A 12,868-nucleotide genomic window follows, 5' to 3' on the forward strand; every position below is an offset into this window, starting at 1 on the left:
TGGCAAAAAGTATGTACATCTATATATTTTGTTATTCTTTCGTGTGTAATAATTATTAATCATTAATTTATAATCGATTTTCTGGTCTTATATATATTTTTTTGTTCCCGTATAGTGTTGTAATTTCAATTCTATCAAAGATGTCATTTATATTATTAAAATTATTTCTTGTTTCTTCCCCTGGCTGATTTTTCCGTTTTAAGCATCTTGAAATCCCACTATCTAAAGAATTATGTTGATTTAGATGCTAAAATTTTAATTCCATTTTTTATATTTTATTTTAGACATTATACCTTTTTTTATTTATTCTACGCATTCGATGTTCTGTTATTATATGTATTACTGGTAACAAGATTGCCGTTTATCTAGGAGAGTCAGGCTTTATCCATCTTATTTTATATTTTAAAATTTTATGTGTTCAAATTATTCACAGCAGTCATTATTTATTCCCATCACCAAGTTTATTTGCACAATATAAATTTATACTTAGTTAATACCTTCCTATATCTTCTCTCTTAAAAAAATTATCATTATTTGTCCACTGTCTATAAATCAATATGCCATTAGTACACATATATACTATTTTAATGATGCTGATAACATTGCAATGCGAAAAACATATTAATTTTTTCTTATTTTTGCAAGATATAGCATTATCAACATGTATCTTTTAGTTTATCTGTGAATATACCGAAGAAATAGCTATTAAATTTAAAATCAATAAATATAAAATTTCAAGATATTAGTTTATTCCATATTTACATTGAAGACCTCGAAAAAAATTTATCTTACTTAATAAAGTAGAAATTTTAATTTCTTTTTTACTATAGTTTTATGTGCAAAAAAAAAGTTTATTATTGACCTATGAATAAAATTATTGCTAGAATTTAATCTGTGAATATATTTCTTCTAAAAGAAAAAAGGACAACTTTTTTAAAGATTCATATTATAAAAGGCATTATGTAAGCTTATTCTAGCATTAAAACATTATAACAAAAAGAATCACTGGGTAAATAAATAAATACATATATTGTGAACATAAAGATTATGCATGATGGATTCTCTATCCTTTGAAAGTAGTTTAAATAAAAAAACAATAAAACTTAACGATCAAAATATAGATTTGGCTGAATAACTAGCTTAAATGCACAAAAAATAATTTTAAATATTACCATATTGATATAAACAATCCATTGTCTAAACTTTTATCGCATTCATTACAAGTTTCGATAAATTGCATAGTCTGGAAATCACCAACATTAAACAATAAAAAAACTCTTTTTCGCGAAACAAAAAAAAACAAAATTTGCTTTATAAAATATGATTGGTTATTTCCTTCAAAAAATATCTTTTTCGTATGATAATCCCTATAACCCAGAGATAATATCTTAAAAAATAAAAAAACCATATAATATGTGCCTGGGTTGATAAATATTGGTAACATTTCATTTTTATTTTCTTGATATTTTCGGGTTACCGATTCGGCTATTTTTTTCTGTTATATTATAATAAGCCTAAACATAGTTTTGGAGTCAAAAATCACGAGTAATGATAAAATATTTAAATCTAATTAAATATTACATATCTTTAGGACAAAAAAGAAGCATATAAATAATATTTATATTCCCATATAACCACTAATGACCTGAATAATGTTATTATGCTGTGATTTTAGTATTTAATTTCATGTAGTTTGTATAGCATAATATGGAAACATTGCATCGCAATAATACAGCATAACTATCAGTACTGATTATAATTACAGATGAAAAGACATTTAAAAATAAAAAAAATATTTCTAAGAGACGTATGTGGTTGTTTACCGAAATTATTGACGAATTATTTATAATATAAGGGTCAAATTGTAGTTTCATATAAAAATATTCCTATTTAAGTACTAACATATCTTTGAGTTCCATATTCTGGTAAAAAAAGACGAAGTTGCTGAATAACCCAATTTAGCTTGGCAATCAAAATTTTATTCTTCTGAAGGAGAACATAAAATGAAATCGAGGTAATAGAAACAAAAAAATATATAGTGAACTCTATTCAATTTATAGGTGAATTATGGTACCTTTTATAACCTCGATATATGATACCTATTTATCTTTTTTAAAATGGATTATCATTATTAAATATAATTCGCAATTATTTTGTTTTTTTTTTAAAAATATGGTATCTTAACCTCAATATTAAAAAAATGATTAAAATATTTATAAGATAACCTAAATTGAAGGTAATGTGTATATTAAAAAGTCTTTTACTCTAAATTCGTCATAAAAAGCAGAAATACGCTCTATTTAACTATTAATATTCAATTATAACAATGTAAAAGTTTGTTACGATTTTAAAGGTTTAGTAACAAATTTTATTGGAATTTTTATGCAAATTAATTATTGAATTAAAATATAAAATATTATATATTTTAAAATAACAATCATGCAGAATAAAATATTTGTGTTGCAAATTGTTATTCATTAGCAATGTTTATGACTTTAAAAATAATTAAGTCTAAATATTGCTTGTTTTTAGCGGCAAATAACTATATTAATTTCATATTATAATTTAGCATAATTAAATATCATATAAATTATATTTCAACACGTTTTTAAAACAAGTTATTATTCTATGGGTATATTTTAACGCGTGAAGTTTTCTTAAAATTTGTCTATTCTTGTAAAGATCTGTCTTTTGCAAACATATAATGGCAGTGTCTAGTAGCTTAATGCATTTTTTGAAGTTTAATGTTGCTGTATGGCATTATATTGAATATGAATTTTTCTTAAAAAATCGTAAAGTTTTATGATAATTTTTTTATATGCACCAAGAATTCATAGTTAGATCTACCTTTCCGCTCCATATACTTACATTTTTCACCCATTTATTTTCGAGGCAGTCATATTTTGTTGATAATACGCCACCTATAATTGATTTTAAATCTAGCATAGCTGATCCTTCTTCATCTACAATATAATATGCCCTAAAAGGCTGATTATATCCCTATAATACAAAGGTTTTTGTGTCAAAGACTAATGGCATCAACGAAATAAATATTAGAAAAAACCAAAAAGATACAAAATAATACTCGAATAAGAGATATATAAAAAAAGTGTTGCAAATATAAGATTGAAGTATACGACACCCATAAAAACTTGTTTATTCTTACTTAAGAGATACTAGTGCATTATTCAAGAAAAAATTTAGAAACTTAATTTAACTAAGCATAGAATATAAATGCAAAACATCTTATCTACCAAAATAAACCTACTATTTGCATATTAAATAGCTTTTGTGTTGTGTTTTATTGTGTATATTGTTCGGTCGACATTAAATTGACACGGCTCTTGGCTCTAACTGTTTTTATTTAAGGTTTTTCAGCCAATTAAAAAACTTGTAATATAAGATACCGTTATTTTTAAGTAAATTATTGCACAGACATTACAAAAATCTACAAGCAATTTTGTATTGTGCATATATTTTTAATGTAAAATATGATAAAACATACTTTTTCATTCTAATTTAGATTTTTACAACAATAGAACATAAGAATTGCATCTCAATTATTTTTTATAGCATTTATAAGAAAAGACAAAGCTTGAAAAAAATTAAACCGTGATGATTTCTATACGATTACATAACCAATTTGCGAAAAAAAGTGTGATAGATATATTTTTTGGCATTTATATTCCATTTTTTCAAATAAATTCGTATAGAAAATATGTAACTTGAAAATTCTATAAAAATTAAAAGTTGTACAGAAATGATTTGCTTATGCTGAATATAATATAATAAATTTGTTGATCTCTATATGTGACACATAATTGCATTAAGAAACTATACATGTAAAAAATTTGAACCATTAATCTATTTTATCGATGCATTTTTTTTAATTTTTTCTTGAAAATTTACAAAAAAATATTGCATATAATTTAACTACATATCGAATCATCTTGATATGCATAAGTTAAATAAATATATAATCAATATTTTTTTGATAAAATTTTCTCTTTCCTCCAAAATAGACTCCTTTAAACATAAAACATGATTATTTGAAATAAAATTATTCAATAAAAAAAAAGGGAATTTATGTTTTTTTGGTAACATATATTGCTATAGACCAAATATGAATTATCATGTTCTGGCGGATTTTATTCATACAAATACACTAAAAATTATCCTATAGTATATCAAAATTTGTTAGATAGATCGAATGGCATTATATTATTACGCCTTATACAAAGATTTTTCCACAAAAACTTGTTCTCATACAGACATAAAAAAATGTATCCTATACAAAAAAATAAAATCTGGCTTCGTATTGTAAATGTGTTCTATTGATACATAAACTAGACTAATACCATTATGTATCTTAAATGCAGACATTCTTATTGAAACAAAAAAAACCAGATTTACTTAAGAGTTTTAAGACATTAAATCTATAAATATTGCAAATAATTAACTCTGATTTTTGATAATAGCGTTTCATAACTAATGTTATAGTTAAACAATACATTCTATATTTATTTAAATAATTTATAAAACTCAAAAAAGGAAATGATTTCTTTTATAGAAAGAAAATTTCAAACATTAAAATTTATCTATTTAATTACAAAAAAATTCCGAGATACATATGCAACTAAGAAGTAATACTATAAAGGTTTTTAAAGCAGCTCATTTTTTAATGCTTTATGATTTATTGATGGCTTCTGAAAGAGAATCTTCGCATGAGAAAAGTAATGTCTTCGAATCTCATATATCATGTGACTCCAAATCAAAAATTAAACATCAATGTGCGCACTCTTATATAATACCAAACGTGGAAATGCCTATTGTATCGGAAAAAAAATTATATACAATGAGGATAAAGAAATTATAATGAACGAGAAGAAAAAAAGGATTTATGATAAAGTTAAAGAGAAAAAGTGCCAGCTTAATATACAAAATTCGGATTTAAATTTATCGGAAGCGGAGGAAGACATGCATAAGAAATGTTATCATCCACGACATTCTACTCAATATAGGAATCATTTTGATATGATTGATGTGGTTTCTGAGCCGAACAGTATATTCTCGGAAAGTTGCAATTTATCAACAAAAACAGAAGTTCTGGCTCTTGCAAAACTATCTTATTTTGAAAATCCGGAAAGTGAGGTACAAAAAATGCTCGACGAAACTTACTCTCTTGATTCTTATGATGAAAATTATGAGAGTTTAAGAAAAAGCGTGCAAAATGACGATTTTAATAATGATAAAATTATTAGGAAATGTCATGACGAACAAAAAAATGACTACATTATTGGATTTGAGAGTAAAATAAATAACGTTGCAAAACAATGTGCTCAAACAGCGACTGTAATGCAACAAGAGTTCGAAGATTACAATTTTTTGACTCAACAAGCTCAAAAAAATGACTATATTATTGGATTTGAGAGTTTCGAAAATTCCAGTAAAAAACATCCTGTTAAAACAGCAAATAGATTGCGACAAGAGATCGCAAATGATGACTGTTTAAACCAAAATGCACAAAAAAAATACAACATGATTGGATTTGACGGTGTAAATGAAAAAATGAAAATTAATACGAAAACATACAAAAAATCGTCCAATCGAATTGACATGGAGAACGGTAGCGAGATTTATATGTATCAAAATTCAAGAACGAAGAGTAGTAAACCTTTCCTCGAAACAAGGTTTTGGAAAAATCCCAGCTCTCACATAAAAGAAGAAAATCAGAATATTTTTGAAAATCAGGAAATAAATCGTATAAAAATGATCAAAAACCATACTACCAGAAAATTACCTATAAATCTAGCAATTGGTATAAACTCTGATGTTCAAAATGATTTAAGTAACACTTCACAAGAAACTAATAAAAGGTTAGATTTTATCGATGAAAATGATATCCAAGAAAACTTAAAATCACACGACAGTAGAAATAATGCTGCTGTTTTAGCAACTAATGATACAATTGAAGTAACAACAAGAGTTAAAAATTTATCTCCTAGAATTACTTCAAACTGCGCACCTCTTAGCTTTGGGAATTCTTTTTCTGGTTGTTTTAAATGTTTAAAAGATTGAAATTAGTAAGTAAAGCTTTAGCTCCTATTTCTTTTTATTTTTCTTATACTTTTTCACGTCAAATATACCTGGGAAGTCTGTTTATTATATGACAATACCAATAAAGGTAGCATAGACACCATTGATAAATAATAAAAAAATGTATGATAATCGATTCTTTATAAATGAACACAAACATGTATCTATTTGTAACAAACGTAAAACTGTTAATATCATATTAGTCTTATTTATTTCTATATATGTTAAACGTGTGTTTTTAATCACATGTTTCTTTTATTTTTATTTTTTACATTAACGAGTAACTTCTAATAATAATATAAATACGTCATATTATAGTAGTTGCATAAAAAAATTTAAAGATTATATTCTTTTTTCTACATAAAACAAATAGAGATATAAACTGTATAATATTAGGAAAAAAATGCTGTTCTTCGTTTTAGCAACATACAAAAACAAACTAAGAATCTTTTTTGAATACTTTTCTTATTTTTTGTTTACAAATTTTTATACATATATTTTTATTTTAGAATAACTCTACCGGTGGGAAACTTTTCAGAATTTAATTATTGTAAACAGTTATAATTTATAGACCACGTGTATATATGGATGCTAAAAACTATTATCAAATTGAAAATAAATAAATTATTGCATATTTCTATACCGATTATTTAAATGAAATGCAACAGAAGTGCGTTGATAATTTATGTAACTGAAGCTATGAAATTTAATAAAAATATAGCATAACTTCTGAAATGTGTTCTCATAAAAATTTTTATTTTGAAAGTCATACAGAAATCCTTTGGTTATATAATTAATGATTAAAATTGTTTTCTGGCTATATAATAGCATGGTATATATAAAACAGATTTGTCTTCGATTAAGATCTATAATTTTGCTCAGTTCATCTAAATAAATATGATATTTTTGGGAAAAAAACCATCATAAATTTATTTTGTATGAACGTTAGCGTCATTTTTTTATTCTTTTAGATTATATACAAAATCTCGAATTAGTATATAATATATTTCAAATGGTGAATGTTTAAACAATTATTGTTCTAATTTTATTATTATGAATTAATCCACCTCCTGTGTATATTATGGTCAAATAATGTTTTTTTTGTCGCTATTTGTAATTTTATATTTTTTGATATGAAAAATTGACTTTATATCGAAAAATCATCGGAATAACATCTAATAATTTTTAGCTATTTTATATTCACTGCCTTTATCTTAACTATGATATTAACCAGAATTTTTTGCTCCGAGAGACTTCTAGATTGCGCAGATTTTAAATGATGGCTTTTTAAGCCTTTGATCTTTTTAGTCGAATTTTTTGGGTTTTTTCACGGCTTTCTCATATTAATTTGAATTATGGTTTTAATTTCTATATGCAACTTCGGATTAAACTATTCAGAATTTGTCAAAATATAATTACATTCTTTCAAGAAACTGGGCATATATGAACATTCATTCTTTCGTATATATTTTATAAAATTTGCATTTATTTTGATTTTAATAATATTTTTTTTTAGATGCTAAAAATGATACATGAAAATGAACTTATTAAATTTTTATTCAAATGTCTTATCTTTTATTTTTATTCGCTTATTGATAAGATGTAAAGGTTATACACGTCCATAAGTAATTGCGATTAGAGAGAGGTTATTCTGTAAGTCTTATACATTTAATCTATTTCTACACTATTTGTGATATTTTTAAATAAGTATTTGAATCTTTTTATGTAAAAAAAACACTTATATATAAATTGAACAGTAATAGCAAAATGAAATTTAGTTTTAAAAAAAATCATTGGTAAATGCGAAAATATACTAATAGTTCTATACTTTCTATACACACATATATAATAAAAAAAATCTAGGCTCATTAAAATGATACTGGAATATACTTAGAAGAGATTATTGCTTTTTTTGGTGCAAATTTTATAAATATATCGAGATATTAAGGTTTTTATCTGAGTTGAAAGTCTAAAATGATTTCGTTCTATGTTACTTCCGTTATTGCTGATTGCTTGTTTAGAAAATAAAAAATGCTTTATCATAAAATTTACTCTTAGTAAAATCACAAATATTTTACATCTGATAAACATGGTCTATTTTTATTATCTCATTTCATATCTGTAGGTTAGAAATAACCATCATTTTGTCTATCATCATCATTTTATGCCGAAAAAAAATTTAATTAAAGTATTCTCAAGTTTATTTAAAGGGTTTTTTTTTATTTAAAACCAATTCAAAAGCGATTTTCTGTTTAAAGGTTTTTTTTTCAGTAAGAAATTTTTTTTGTTGATGCTTTAAATTTTCTATTCAATCTTAATACACCTAAATAAATACAGCATTTTATGAAATTTTTAATCAAAATAATGTTGCCCTAGAAATATAAAATTTCAAAAACTTAAATGCTTGAAATCCTTTTTAAAATCTGCATCTACTCTATATTAATTATATCAGCGTATATTGAAGTATTTTAGTTTTTTTCACATGAGGCATCAAACTAATTAATTGGATTTTTTGCATATACTTCAGCACAAATTTTTATGCGTGTTTAAAACAAGCAATAATTGCACAAGAACAACATGGATAGAAGTATTTTTAATAAAGCAATTCAAGAATTATAAGAAAAAATATAGATAAAAATAGCTTATTTTAAATCATAGAGGTTGGAAATAGAATTTAAAATTCTTAGATGACAATAATTACTGTATGAATTTTCTTTTTTAATAAAACCCTCACAATATTTTTAAAATTGGAAGTCTTTACATTTTAATAAAATTCATATTATTGTCAATACAATTTTTTACAGCGATTTTAGATTCTAAGTTGTAAGATCTTATTTTAAGGAATTATAAAACTCACTTATTTTTTCATTTTATTTTATATTTGATATTTATAGCAGAATATTAACGAATTCTGCCTTTTTTTTTAAATATTATTATAAACTTTGAGTCATCTTGAAACATATAGGCATATGCTATATTTCATTTGATAATTTTGCGATCTTTTCAAAAAAAATTAAGCTAATATGAAAAATAGCGGTCATTTTGGGCTTCTTTGCAAAGGATTTTCGAATTTTCTCGTTCCATATAATTTAATGATTCATGCTACTGGTTAAAATTTGATAGTCTAAATATGCTTAAATTTTCTGCAACACAGTATGATAAAATTGAGAGATTTTTTTTAAATAGTTATTACTATTTACATGTACACAGAATATGTTTTTATTCTGTTTATTTTTCTTCTTTCTTTTGGAATGGCTTTCTTTATTATAATGAGCTTCGTATAACTTTAGATCACCATTTTAAATGTGATGAATACATTATATCAATTATTTTCTATACGTATTTAACTAATCATATTGGTATATAGTTTTAAAACAAAAAAAAAATGTTACAGATGCGGCATGAAATTGAATAATGAAAAAATTCATGATATAAAACCCGGGTAAGTAAGTATATTGTATATGATCCATTGTATAATCTGTCAATTTATTATTATTTTTGTCATTTTAGCTATGCTTATTCTACACGTGTCATAATTAATGTTTAAACAATGCTGATCCATAATAAATCAAGGTTTTTCACCTCTTTAGGGTAGAATAATTTAACGATGTATTTAACTGCGGTAACTGCTACAGCTGTAAATTTAACCTAAAAAAATCTAAAATTGTTGCATGTAAATATATAAAAGCCTCTAAAATGAAAACCTTTGCAAAAACACCATTTTTTAACGTAGAAGTATATTGAATATGTTAAAATTTGATAGTAAGTACAAACCAGAATTTTTTCAATATATTTTACAAAAATAACAATTACTTGGTCACAAATATATAAATATGTAGATTGACCGAGAGCAAATATCATGAAGTAATAATTCAAAATTTTATAAATTATGTTTTATATAGTCTCTTATCTTTGTTGCAAATGGAAATTGGACTGTATTTACATGTTTTAATTTATCAAAGTAAAAATAAAGTACCATAAAAATTCAAATGAAACTGATCCTAGCAAGAATAAAACACATAAATACAATAAAAGCTGATGATTTATTAAATAATATTCATGACCAAAAAGAATCAAGCATTTTTCGACTAGAAGACGTAATATTATATCTAACCTTGGAAAATATACACAAAAATCTGCTGACATTTTTGTAATATGAATCAATTTATCCCATAAATCTAATTTAATAGCTAGTTCTTTTATTTCTAAGCAATATCCGTACAAATGGTTTACACTTTATGTATTTATATGCTAATTTTCTTTTTATCAATTTAATATATTAAAAAGTGTCAGCCCATTAATAATATCGCGCAACTCCTTGATGCATCTTTTGACACCTTCCTATGATCTTTCTTCATCAACTGCACTTCTTCTCTCAAATGAGATGAGTTCAAGTTGCTTTCTGTGTGTGAGAGCTCGCATGTATGCTTCTACTTCGTCCGGGATTTTAACTACTAAACATATATTTTATGGAATATAGTAACCACTCCATACCAAGTCATTATTTTTTGTCTATATGACTATTTTTTCATATTTATTTGTTTTATATACTGAAACTGTATGGCAATTTTATCTGTATGGCTTTAAAATGATTTATAGATAACATCTTTTATTTTCTAGTTTTTTCATCACAACAAAACTTGTCGATAATCAAAGTTCATATGCGATTTAAATTTATTTATGGGTAAATTTGATTTAAAGATCTGAAAATTTCTCAAACAAGACTGCGATTTACATAAAGAGGTGATATGCTTGATATATATATTTTTTTAATCTTCTTTAAAATCTTACACATATGTGCTGTGCTACAAATACCTAAAACATCGGATAAATTCTTTAGCTAGAGTTTTTGTTCGCATGCTTCGGCTCCAGAATGATTTGGATTTTTTTTGTATGAACTCGGTAGTAGTATTTTATTTTTATTATTAACATATGAATGAAATTTTTGCTATTACATGTATATATGATAGTTTTTATGCGAAGCTAGCAATACTTTATGTTTATATTTATGAAGTTGGTAGAAGTCATTTTTATGAGCAAGTACAAAATACAGTTTAAATGTATTTACAGAGCCTTAAATATTTTATTTTTTATTCACATTTAAATACAAACTTTTATTGCATACTTTTTCATAAAATAGATCTGTATAGGTATGAAATTCCATAATTCGTATATTTCATAATTAATATTTACCATAGACAAATTATATCAAAAGCATGGCTTAAGACACAGTAGTGAAATTTAATGGTCTTAAAGATGGACAGTATACAAGAATATTTTAAAGATAATGTAATCATATATATTTCGGAAATTATGTTCTAAGTAATATTTATAACATTTTCGACATACATAAAAATCGTTTATCATATAAAATCAAGTGTGACGCATTTCTCAGAACTCTTTACAAACTGAAATATCAGGAAATTACTTTACATGTGCATTATTATTTTTTCGCACATAAATTTTTTTTAATTTATATCTATTTAGTCAATGTAAATACAGTTCTTTCTCGCCGTTATGTTTTTTTATATGATGCACTGTATAAATTGTATGCAATAAAAATAAGAATATGTATTAGAAAATGAATAATTATGACACATATAAAACAAAATAGAAAATTCATTTTTATTTTCATACAACACTTTCTTGATGAAAAAAATCCTTAAATATATGCTTCTTACTTTTTCAAATATTAAATCGTTAAAAAGGCTTCTGGTTGAACGTTGCTTAACAATTGTGAAATATTTATGTTAAAAGAATGCCAATTTTTTCGTAAAAAAAAATTATATTATATTTCTTATATTATTTATATACTATTTTTCCAATAATAATAAGTTTTTATCTAAAATTCATTTATGTGACACTTTTATCTTCACTGAAAATCCAAATTCTTGAAGCATACAAATTCAAGAACATTATTTTATGGGAATATCATTTATGATCAAAAAGGGTTATACTGGATTTCAAAGTATCTAATTAGACATCTTTATTATTTTCTAATAGAATAAAAAATTTGAAATACAATTTCACACAAGAAATTTTGAAACTTTCTATTGAAACTATAAAAGCAAGAAGCTAGGGTAAGCATTGACATGTGTGAAATAAGAAATAGTAAGTTTTTTTTATATGAATTCATTTTTGTTTTTTAGATCATAATATCGTATTTTAGAGTATTTAAGCTTGATTTTATTGCGTTAAGTTTTGGAAAAAAAATTCATTGTGTTTTACGCCTCATGATAGATTGTATGTGTTGTTAAAAATTACATCATTCCAAGTAATTAATAAAAGTATTCATAAATTGCTAAAAAGTATAGTTGATCTTAAAATATTCGTTTTTTATTATTTATGCTATTTATAAAAATCGTCTAAAGGAATATTTATATTTTATAAGGATAATATATATTGAATGGCTTTTTTGTACTTGTTTGATTTTATTATAGGAACCAAAAAAATTCATTTAGCCCAAAAATATTAAATAGTTCTGCCGTTGATCAAGTACAACCATGTTTGGAGCTATTTATGGTGTTTAAATCCCACATAAAGCCTTTTAATACAAAATTAGTGTTTATATGTATTTCTTATTATCAAATTAAGATTTAATGATTCAAATATATGTTATGTTCTCAGCTTTTAAACAGATAGATAAAAATATCATATTATTAATTGTCTATATCCAAAATTTCAAAAAATAAAGAGCATTATGGAACTTTTAAAATAAGACACTTTTCTATATTTCTGCCCAAAAAATACACAGAAAATTTATTTTCACGTA

The sequence above is a fragment of the Rhyacophila brunnea genome, unplaced genomic scaffold (assembly GCF_057557595.1).
Source record: "Rhyacophila brunnea isolate RB1 unplaced genomic scaffold, BYU_Rbru_1.0 scaffold_93, whole genome shotgun sequence".
Classification (NCBI taxonomy): Eukaryota; Metazoa; Arthropoda; class Insecta; order Trichoptera; family Rhyacophilidae; genus Rhyacophila; species Rhyacophila brunnea.